This window comes from Stegostoma tigrinum, chromosome 39 (genome assembly GCF_030684315.1).
Source record: "Stegostoma tigrinum isolate sSteTig4 chromosome 39, sSteTig4.hap1, whole genome shotgun sequence".
In the NCBI taxonomy this organism is placed as follows: Eukaryota; Metazoa; Chordata; class Chondrichthyes; order Orectolobiformes; family Stegostomatidae; genus Stegostoma; species Stegostoma tigrinum.
This window is the reverse complement of record NC_081392.1, coordinates 1,037,982-1,050,219: the sequence shown is the minus strand read 5'-3', so window position 1 is coordinate 1,050,219 and position 12,238 is coordinate 1,037,982.

Here is a 12,238-nt window from a genome sequence, read left to right as displayed (position 1 = left end):
TGTTGACATGCAATGTCTACTATGTAGTATCAGGGTAATGTTGGCTCACTGAAAACACAACTATGTCCAGATAGAGAAGGAAGGTTTGGTGGTCATCTTTGGTTTGAGAAAGTTCCACCAACACTTTATGGACATAAATTTGTAACAGTAACAGACCACAAGCCCCTGCAAGAGCTACTTAAAGAAGACAAGGCCTTGCCACTCATTGCCTTTGGTCAAATTCAGCAGTGGGCTCTTATTCTCAGTGTGTACATGTACAAGTTGGAACACTGTCCGGGAGGCCACGTGACAAATGCAGATGCCTTGAGCCCCCTCCCACTGGCAGATACACCACCAGTGGTGCCATTCTTAGAAGAGTTTGTTCTGGTTTTAAACTTTCTGGACACCTTTCTGGCCACCACTGACAATATCTATGGATAATGGATACAAAAAGATCCCGTCCTGGCAAAACTAAAACAGCTGGTGGTGATGGGGAAAACAAAAAGGCCAGCACAATCAGAATTGAAACTCTTCTGGATCAGGTGACACCAAATCACTGTAGAGGATGGCATGTTATTATGGGCAACAAATGTGATTGTCCTGAGTAAAGGTCGCTGCAGACAATGCTGAACTCTACCAGGATCATCCAGGTGTTTCCAAAATGAAAATGTTAGCAAGAAGTATGTCTTGTGGCGAGAATTGGATGCTGAATAGCTGCATTGGTGGGGCAGTGCCCAGTGTGCGAACAAAGACAAAAAATCTACTGGCAGCAAGGCGCCCACATTCACGGGAATGGCTGGGTAAACGCTAGACTCAGTCACACATCTATTATGCTAGTCCTTTTATGGGCTCAATATTCCTGATCATTGTGGATGCCTATTCAAAGTGGTTGGACATGTACAGAGTTCATTCGTCAGACTCAGGATCATTTGCGATATACGGATTCCCGGAAATATTGATCAAGGACAGTGAGACGTCATTTACCAGCAGGGATTTTGAGTATTTCCTGAAGTTGAATGGCATTCAGCATGTTCGGACAGTTCCATACCATCCATCATCCAATGGTTTGGTGGGAAAAGCAGCCTAAACCTTGACGACAGACTTAAATAAAGTTCCTATAGTTTCACTTGACACTGAACTGTCCCTGTTTAAATACAGGACTACCCCTCAAGCAACTACCGGGATAACTCCAGCAGAGTTGCTGATGGGGAGAAGACTCTGTACCAGGTTAAACCTGATAGTCCTGGCCCTGTGGCAATTCTACCAAGTGCAGCAGTGGCAGCAATGACAGGATAGCCGGAAAGCATCCAGGTCACATTTGTAGCCATAAGAGAGTATCCGGCATACAGATATGAATTGACACTAGAAGATAGCTTCTTGTACAAAGGAAACAAAGCTATTATCCCCAAGGACAAAAGAGATGTTGAAGCATATGCTTGCAAACCACCAAGATATTGGATCATTCTAATGAAGGAAAGAGAAGTCCTGTAGTGGCCAAAGATTTCATCAGAAATGTAACAACTACAAAGCTAAGCAGCTAAAGAGCTGCTTATTACATGTGATATCTTCGATTGACCATGGGTAAAATCTTCATTGTTGCAGAAACTGATGGTCTTGTCATTGACTACTAATATTATGAGATAGACTAGCTATCATCAATGGTTATCAGTGAGATTACAAATTACCTGAGATCGCACTTTAGTCCTGATGGCATTCCAGATATTGTGATGAGTGACATAAGCTATCGGTGAATGAGTGAAAAATTCTGTCAATTCAGGATTGGGAAATTACACACCATACATCAGTATCACACTATCTCCAGTCAACTGGAAAGGCTGAGATGGCAGTGTGAAGTGATTGGAGCCAGGTGGATTTCCTGGGATGTTTTCACCCCAGGCCCAGTTCCTTTGACTCAGGCTTAGACATGGGGATGCAAAAAAATCCCAGGAGATCCAACTGGTTCCAATCACTACACAGTGGAAGTCTTCAAAGAGATCATTGGTAAATTGAGAAAATCTAGCACAAATTTGGACAATTAATGGAGCACAACTACTGTGAAGAACGTGTAGAAAATTGCCCAGTCCAAAGGCTGTTATACTGCTCTCAAACTACTCTATGAATAGCACAAAACTACTGAAGTCATAAGTAGTAACAAGTTTGAGTGACAAATTCAAGGTAAATGTCAGGAAGCCAATAATTTTCATGGCTGAGTACTGGAGGGCCAATCAGAGTGTAAATGTTCAACAGTTTGAACAAAAGTCAGTCTGTGGTAAATTAGACCCCGTGTAAAGCAGTTGGCACCTGAAAATTAAGTAGTGAATGTGAATAGCCAGTTATATTGTCACAATCACAGATGTGTGAATATAACTAAAGAAGCTGTGCTTTCACTGCAGATAACAGATCAGGAAGAATTCTGCACAAAGTACAGAATTAGCATCAGCCTGAGATATCCATTGTTCTCCAGTACCGCAAATGTGTCAGCAACAGTTACCATGGCAACAGCATTGGCCACAGGAACGGCATTTCTCAGAAAAGGAGCATTACCACAGGAAAGATCAAATGCTAGAAAAACAGACAACAGAAATGTGTGAACATACCACAGTTTAAAGGTTATGTGTAGAATGTATAGACAGAGCTTGATGTAAGTTGAACTGAATAAAGTGAAACCCTTTTTTTAATGAATAATAATTTTCTTTGTGACCCCATACATTGGGTAACTTGCAACTGCGATGATAGAGCAGGCAATCTTTTTATGAAACGGGGGGGCTGTTTGGAGAAGTAAAACTGCATCCTTAGATTTCTGAAGAAGGGTCCCGACCCGAAACGTCAAGCTTTCCTGCTTCTCTGATGCTGCTTGGCCTGCTGTGTTCATCCAGCCTCACACCGTGTTATCCCTGCATCCTTAGTGTATTGCTGCCTTGTCATAGCCATGTGACCTCTAACGCTGATTTAAATGTCTTTGCATGTAGTCTGTGGGAGTCATTAAACACACACCACTTGAAACAAGGTAATTGACAAACAAAGAAATGTGTCCTAAGGAAAACCTTTTTTAAGCAACAACTGCTTTGGATTTGGAACTTACTGCCTGAAAGTGTGGCAGAGGCAGGTTCCATCATGGCTACATTGCAATCTACATATACAAAGACAAAACACCCTGTTCTTTGCAGACGGAGAAAACATATACGGACACTGAATTTTGACTCAACAGAAGGTGAAAACATTGCTGATTCATTTGTCACTAGTGGGTAGGGAGCACAATCAATGTCAGTTGAGATATTGTTTGAATGGCACAAAGACTGGGAATTTGGTTGAACAAACAATTCAACTTTTCTACGTTCAATTTTAAAAGTCATATGCAGACAATAGACGACTGGAAAGTTAAAGTTGCCGAATTAAAAGAGAGATCTGGATGTGAGTTTGCTTGCTGAGGTGGAAGGTTCGTTTTCAGACGTTTCGCCACCATTCTAGGTAACATCATCAGTGAGCCTCCGACGAAGCGCTGGTGTTATGTCGCGCTTTCTATTTATCTGTTTAGGTTTCCTTGGGTTGGTGCTGTCATTTCCTGTTCTTTTTCTCAGGGGATGGTAGATTGGCTCCAAATCAATGTGTTTGTTGATGAAGTTCCGGTTGGAATGCCATGCTTCTAGGAATTCTCGTGCGTGTCTCTGTTTGTCTTGTCCTAGGATGGATGTGTTGTCCCAATCAAAGTGGTGTCCTTCCTCATCTGTGTGTAAGGATACGAGTGATAGTGGGTCATGTCATTTTGTGGCTAGTTGATGTTCATGTATCCTGGTGGCTAGCTTTCTGCCTGCTTGTCCAATGTAGTCTTCTCAAAACTCGTTAAAAGTGTCTGTTGAGATAAGATCTGAGTGAGTAAAGCTGGAAATTTGCTTCAAAGTGGGAATTCGATGCAGGTGTTTGTGGGGGTGCAGGGGTGCTTTAACTAAGATTTACTGCAAGAAGTAAAATATCCAAAACAAGAGGTGAATGGGAGAGAAAGCAGAATTAACTTTTCGGGTCCAGTGACCCATCTTCAGTGCTAGGTTGTAGCTAGGAAAAGATGGTCCACATGCTGAATGATAAACCAGGGAGTCAGAAAAGCTGATAATAGGGACAGTAAATAGGTGAAAATGCGTAGGCTGTGCTGAAAGCATTCAATTTCCTGACAGGGTTGGGTGTGTATAAAGGACAGGGAAGAAGGTGTTCATGCCCTAAAATTATTGAAGCTGATATTGAATTCTGAATGCTGAAGGGTTCCTGAGCAGAAAATGAGATACTGTTCTTCCAGCTTGTGCTGAACCTTGCTGGAGCACTGCAGCAAGCCTGAGGCAGAGATGTTGGCCAGAGAACACAGTGGTGTGTTTAAGTGGCAGACAACCAGAAGCTCAGAGCCATTTTTGTAGATAGAACGTGGTGTTCCACAAAGCAATCACCTAATCTGCATTTCATCTCCCCAATTTAGAGGAGACCACATTGTGAGCAGCAAATAGTAGACTAGATTGAGTGAAGTGCAGGCAAATCGCTGCTTCACCTGAACGAATGTACAGAGCCTTAGATAGAGAAGAGGGAGGAAGTAAATGGGCAGGTGATAGATGTTAGCTGTCTTTTTCTCCCTTTGGGCTCCATCTGTACCTATCATTTATTCCGTTACCTCCCCATCCTCTGTCTACAGCATATACACCACCTTTTCTAGCTACAATCTAGTTCTGAAGAATGATCATTGGACATAAAATAATAACTCTGCTTTCTCTCCACAGATGTTGCCAAAACCGGCTGAGTTTATCCAGCAATTTTTGTTTTTGTTTCAGATTCCAGCATTTGCAATTCTTTGTTTTAATGACTTTGAATAATCTGTTGGCTGTGAAGCCCAATGTGATATTTTGAGATGCTGCTAAATTATATGCAAATACAACTCAATTTTTCCTTAATGAAACAGGATTCCAACAAGAGTTAAGGGATTGACAAAGTATATTGAGTTTCCACTGCAGAGGCTCTGCCAGCAGAGGGCAAGCCTGTGTTGCACACAAGGCTAGTGACACAAGGTAATCAAGTTTAGAACTTGTTGGAGATTAAACTCAAGGGCAAATATTTCACTGAATGATACAGGAATGGTCACATGCTACAAGAACAAATAAATGATGTCAAAACTTTGTTTAACATATGTCCAAACTTTGTTCAAGTGCTCAGATTACCTTGGGATCCTGTAGGTGCGCAACCTTGTCAATGTTAATTAAGAATGTTCCAGGTCTGCAAAGCATTCTTAGCCATTAGTTAACCAATCTGTAGCCAAAACCACCTCTACTGGGCATTGGCCCATTGTCAAATTCATCTGTATAGGCCAGATATTTTTTTAAAAATCTTGGTTTTACATACCACCAGATTCAATGTTGTACCAAACAGAAAGAAGTACTGTAGATGATGGAGCACTGAAACATAAAAACAGAAAATGCTGGAGAAACTCACCACATCTGTGGAGAGAGGAACAGTTTTAACATTTCAAGTCTGAAGTCTTCTTCAGGACTGGATTTAAGTTCTGAAGAAGAGTCATATTGGTCTTGAAACCAAAGGAGATTCACCAGGATGTTGCCTGGGGTGGCACACATAAGCTATGGGGAGAGATAATGGGAACTGCAGATGCTGGAGAATTCCAAGATAATAAAATGTGAGGCTGGATGAACACAGCAGGCCAAGCAGCATCTCAGGAGCACAAAAGCTGACGTTTCGGGCCTAGACCCTTCATCAGAGAGGGGGATGGGGAGAGGGAACTGGAATAAATAGGGAGAGGGGGAGGCGGACCGAAGATGGAGAGTAAAGAAGGTAGGTGGAGAGAGTGTAGGTGGGGAGGTAGGGAGGGGATAGGTCAGTCCAGGGAAGACGGACAGGTCAAGGAGGTGGGATGAGGTTAGTAGGTAGCTGGGGGTGCGGCTTGGGGTGGGAGGAAGGGATGGGTGAGAGGAAGAACCGGTTAGGGAGGCAGAGACAGGTTGGACTGGTTTTGGGATGCAGTGGGTGGAGGGGAGGAGCTGGGCTGGTTGTGTGGTGCAGTGGGGGGAGGGGACGAACTGGGCTGGTTTAGGGATGCAGTAGGGGAAGGGGAGATTTTGAAACTGGTGAAGTCCACATTGATACCATATGGCTGCAGGGTTCCCAGGCGGAATATGAGTTGCTGTTCCTGCAACCTTCGGGTGGCATCATTGTGGCAGTGCAGGAGGCCCATGATGGACATGTCATCAAGATAATGGGAGGGGGAGTGGAAATGGTTTGCGACTGGGAGGTGCAGTTGTTTGTTGCGAACTGAGCGGAGGTGTTCTGCAAAGCAGTCCCCAAGCCTCCGCTTGGTTTCCCCAATGTAGAGGAAGCCGCACCGGGTACAGTGGATGCAGTATACCACATTGGCAGATGTGCAGGTGAACCTCTGCTTAATGTGGAATGTCATCTTGGGGCCTGGGATGGGGGTGAGGGAGGAGGTGTGGGGACAGGTGTAGCATTTCCTGCGGTTGCAGGGGAAGGTGCCGGGTGTGGTGGGGTTGGAGGGCAGTGTGGAGCGAACAAGGGAGTCACGGAGAGAGTGGTCTCTCCGGAAAGCTGACAGGGGAGGGGATGGAAAAATGTCTTGGGTGGTGGGGTCGGATTGTAAATGGCGGAAGTGTCGGAGGATAATGCGTTGTATCCGGAGGTTGGTAGGGCGGTGCGTGAGAACGAGGGGGATCCTCTTGGGGCAGTTGTGGCGGGGGCGGGGTGTGAGGGATGTGTCACGGGAAATGCGGGAGACGCGGTCAAGGGCGTTCTCGATCACTGTGGGGGGAAAGTTGCGGTCCTTAAAGAACTTGGACATCTGGGATGTGCGGGAGTGGAATGTCTTATCGTGGGAGCAGATGCGGCGGAGGCGGAGGAATTGGGAATAGGGGATGGAATTTTTGCAGGAGGGTGGGTGGGAGGAGGTGTATTCTAGGTAGCTGTGGGAGTCGGTGGGCTTGAAATGGACATCAGTTACAAGCTGAGACGATGGGTCGACCTTCCCAAAATCCGGCCCGTTTCCATCTCCTTCCCAAAATCCACAAACCTGCCTGCCCTGGTCGACCCATCGTCTCAGCCTGCTCCTGCCCCACCGAACTCATCTCCACCTATCTGGACTCCATTTTCTCCCCTTTGGTCCAGGAACTCCCCACCTACGTCCGTGACACCACCCACGCCCTCCACCTCCTCCAGGACTTCCAATTCCCTGGCCCCCAACACCTCATATTCACCATGGACGTCCAGTCCCTGTACACCTGCATTCCGCATGGAGATGGCCTCAAGGCCCTCCGCTTCTTCCTGTCCCGCAGGCCCGACCAGGCCCCCTCCACCGACACTCTCATCCGCCTAGCTGAACTCGTCCTCACACTCAACAACTTCTCTTTAGACTCCTCCCACTTCCTAGAGACTAAGGGGGTGGCCATGGGCACCCACATGGGCCCCAGCTATGCCTGCCTCTTTGTAGGTTACGTGGAACAGTCCCTCTTCCGCACCTACACAGGCCCCAAACCCCACCTCTTCCTCCGGTACATTGATGACTGTATCGGCGCCGCCTCTTGCTCCCCAGAGGAGCTCGAACAGTTCATCCACTTCACCAACACCTTCCACCCCAACCTTCAGTTCACCTGGGCCATCTCCAGCACATCCCTCACCTTCCTGGACCTCTCAGTCTCCATCTCAGGCAACCAGCTTGTAACTGATGTCCATTTCAAGCCCACCGACTCCCACAGCTACCTAGAATACACCTCCTCCCACCCACCCTCCTGCAAAAATTCCATCCCCTATTCCCAATTCCTCCGCCTCCGCCGCATCTGCTCCCACGATAAGACATTCCACTCCCGCACATCCCAGATGTCCAAGTTCTTTAAGGACCGCAACTTTCCCCCCACAGTGATCGAGAACGCCCTCGACCGCGTCTCCCGTATTTCCCGCAACACATCCCTCACACCCCGCCCCCGCCACAACTGCCCCAAGAGGATCCCCCTCGTTCTCACACACCACCCTACCAACCTCCGGATACAACGCATTATCCTCCGACACTTCCGCCATTTACAATCCGACCCCACCACCCAAGACATTTTTCCATCCCCTCCCCTGTCAGCCTTCCGGAGAGACCACTCTCTCCGTGACTCCCTTGTTCGCTCCACACTGCCCTCCAACCCCACCACACCCGGCACCTTCCCCTGCAACCGCAGGAAATGCTACACCTGTCCCCACACCTCCTCCCTCACCCCCATCCCAGGCCCCAAGATGACATTCCACATTAAGCAGAGGTTCACCTGCACATCTGCCAATGTGGTATACTGCATCCACTGTACCCGGTGCGGCTTCCTCTACATTGGGGAAACCAAGCGGAGGCTTGGGGACCGCTTTGCAGAACACCTCCGCTCAGTTCGCAACAAACAACTGCACCTCCCAGTCGCAAACCATTTCCACTCCCCCTCCCATTCTCTAGATGACATGTCCATCATGGGCCTCCTGCACTGCCACAATGATGCCACCCGAAGGTTGCAGGAACAGCAACTCATATTCCGCCTGGGAACCCTGCAGCCATATGGTATCAATGTGGACTTCACCAGTTTCAAAATCTCCCCTTCCCCTACTGCATCCCTAAACCAGCACAGTTCGTCCCCTCCCCCCACTGCACCACACAACCAGCCCAGCTCTTCCCCCCCACCCACTGCATCCCAAAACCAGTCCAACCTGTCTCTGCCTCCCTAACCGGTTCTTCCTCTCACCCATCCCTTCCTCCCACCCCAAGCCGCACCCCCAGCTACCTACTAACCTCATCCCACCTCCTTGACCTGTCCGTCTTCCCTGGACTGACCTATCCCCTCCCTACCTCCCAACCTACACTCTCTCCACCTATCTTCTTTACTCTCCATCTTCGGTCCACCTCCCCCTCTCTCCCTATTTATTCCAGTTCCCTCTCCCCATCCCCCTCTCTGATGAAGGGTCTTGGCCCGAAACGTCAGCTTTTGTGCTCCTGAGATGCTGCTTGGCCTGCTGTGTTCATCCAGCCTCACATTTTATTAGCTATGGGGAGAGGCTGGGTTAGCTCAGATTGTGATCTTTGGAACACTGAAGGTTGAGGCGAGTACCTGATAGTGGGGTGTAAGATTACAAGAGGCATGGACAGGGTGAATAGAAAGCAGCTTTTCTCCGAGTCAAAAAGACTAAATTTGAAAAGTTGCCTGCCACTTCAACACACCACTGTGTTCTCTGGCTACCATCTCTGTCTCAGTGCTCCATTGAAGCTCAGCGGAAGCTGGAAGAACAGCACCTCATTTTCCATTTTGGAACATGGTAGCCTTCTGGACTTAATATAGAGTTCAACAATTTTAGCGTTTGAGCACCTTTCCCCATGATTTCACCCCATCCCTATACACCAGACCTTGGCTGCTACCACACCCTACTCATTGTCCGTTGCTAATAGTTGCCCTTAGCAGCTATTCATTCTCCCAGACTGACCTTTAACCACTCCCTCGTTTGTCCAACTATCTTCCTGTCTCTTTAGGCTCTCTCTGCACTTTCGTTTATTTTCCTCCACCCCATCTTCTGTATAAAAGTCATCTCTTTCCTAGCTATCATCAGTTTTAAATAAGGTTCACTGGACCCAAACTGTTAACATTGATTTCTCTCCACAGATGTTGTCAGACCTGTTGAGATTTTCCAGCAATTTCTGTTTTTGGTCTCTTAGTTGAAAGTTCAATGATTAGGGGGTATAATTTTAAAGTGAAAGAGGGGAATTGAGGAATAACTATTTCACCCGAAGGGTGGTGAGGATCTGGAATGAGTGCCCTGGGAGGGTAGTTGAGGCAGGTAACAACTTTTAAAAAGCATCAGAGATAATGGGAACTGCAGATGCTGGAGAATTCCAAGATAATAAAATGTGAGGCTGGATGAACACAGCAGGCCAAGCAGCATCTCAGGAGCACAAAAGCTGACGTTTCGGGCCTAGACCCTTCATCAGAGAGGGGGATGGGGAGAGGGAACTGGAATAAATAGGGAGAGAGGGGGAGGCGGACCGAAGATGGAGAGTAAAGAAGATAGGTGGAGAGAGTGTAGGTGGGGAGGTAGGGAGGGGATAGGTCGGTCCAGGGAAGACGGACAGGTCAAGGAGGTGGGATGAGGTTAGTAGGTAGCTGGGGGTGCGGCTTGGGGTGGGAGGAAGGGATGGGTGAGAGGAAGAACCGGTTAGGGAGGCAGAGACAGGTTGGACTGGTTTTGGGATGCAGTGGGTGGAGGGGAGGAGCTGGGCTGGTTGTGTGGTGCAGTGGGGAGAGGGGACGAACTGTGCTGGTTTAGGGATGCAGTAGGGGAAGGGGAGATTTTGAAACTGGTGAAGTCCACATTGATACCATATGGCTGCAGGGTTCCCAGGCGGAATATGAGTTGCTGTTCCTGCAACCTTCGGGTGGCATCATTGTGGCAGTGCAGGAGGCCCATGATGGACATGTCATCTAGAGAATGGGAGGGGGAGTGGAAATGTTTTGCGACTGGGAGGTGCAGTTGTTTGTTGCGAACTGAGCGGAGGTGTTCTGCAAAGCGGTCCCCAAGCCTCCGCTTGGTTTCCCCAATGTAGAGGAAGCCGCACCGGGTACAGTGGATGCAGTATACCACATTGGCAGATGTGCAGGTGAACCTCTGCTTAATGTGGAATGTCATCTTGGGGCCTGGGATGGGGGTGAGGGAGGAGGTGTGGGGACAGGTGTAGCATTTCCTGCGGTTGCAGGGGAAGGTGCCGGGTGTGGTGGGGTTGGAGGGCAGTGTGGAGCGAACAAGGGAGTCACGGAGAGAGTGGTCTCTCCGGAAAGCTGACAGGGGAGGGGATGGAAAAATGTCTTGGGTGGTGGGGTCGGATTGTAAATGGCGGAAGTGTCGGAGGATAATGCGTTGTATCCGGAGGTTGGTAGGGTGGTGTGTGAGAATGAGGGGGATCCTCTTGGGGCAGTTGTGGCGGGGGCGGGGTGTGAGGGATGTGTTGCGGGAAATACGGGAGACGCGGTCAAGGGCGTTCTCGATCACTGTGGGGGGAAAGTTGCGGTCCTTAAAGAACTTGGACATCTGGGATGTGCGGGAGTGGAATGTCTTATCGTGGGAGCAGATGCGGCGGAAGCGGAGGAATTGGGAATAGGGGATGGAATTTTTGCAGGAGGGTGGGTGGGAGGAGGTGTATTCTCGGTAGCTGTGGGAGTCGGTGGGCTTGAAATGGACATCAGTTACAAGCTGGTTGCCTGAGATGGAGACTGAGAGGTCCAGGAAGGTGAGGGATGTGCTGGAGATGGCCCAGGTGAACTGAAGGTTGGGGTGGAAGGTGTTGGTGAAGTGGATGAACTGTTCGAGCTCCTCTGGGGAGCAAGAGGCGGCGCCGATACAGTCATCTTTTAAAGTCAGTCAGCTTTTAAAAAGTACTTGGATGAGCACTTCAAATGTCAAAACATTCACAGCTATGGGTCTAGGGTTAGAAGTGGGACTGGTGTATATTTAAAGCAGTTTTGGTGGTACAGACTCTATGGTCCAAAGTACTATACTGTATGATTCTGTTATCTGATGATTCATTCTCAGTTTTTATTTTATATTATATCATAAAGTACTTTTGAATTGCACTTGCTGTTATAAAGTAGGATATGTGGCAACCAATACACACATATCAGGCTCCCACAAATAGCAATGTGGTAACAGTCAGATAATCATTGAGAATGATGTTGATGGATGGATAACTATTGGGCACCATGGGTAATTCCCAAGTTCCTCTTCTAAACAGTGCCATCTACCTGAGAGGGAAAATGGGACCTTAGTTGAATGTCTCAACCTCAAGACATTATATCCAGCACGTGCCAAAAAAAAATCAATGGTCCTACAGAGTCAAGGTGGCCCAAAAAGTAGAAAGGTTAATGTTAGGAATTCATTTTGTTCTTTTCCAGATGCATCTTCAGAACTTAGATCCTCTAGCTGCTCCTTTCTCCAATCCCATTTCCAATAGGCGATACACTCCTGGACACTGGATCTGGAGCCTGTGTTTGAAAGATGGTTGGACATCCAGATAGAAAGGTGGAAGCAGAGTATACCTGAACTTGAAACCAAGGCAACTAAATGCACAACCAACAAAGGTGGAATAAATTAGGGGATACTCAAGCTACCCAGAATAAACGGAGTGCAGATATCATTGAATCCCCACTGTGTGGAAAGAGGCCATTCAGCCTATCAAGTCTCCCTGGCCCTCTGAAGAGCATCTCAGCCT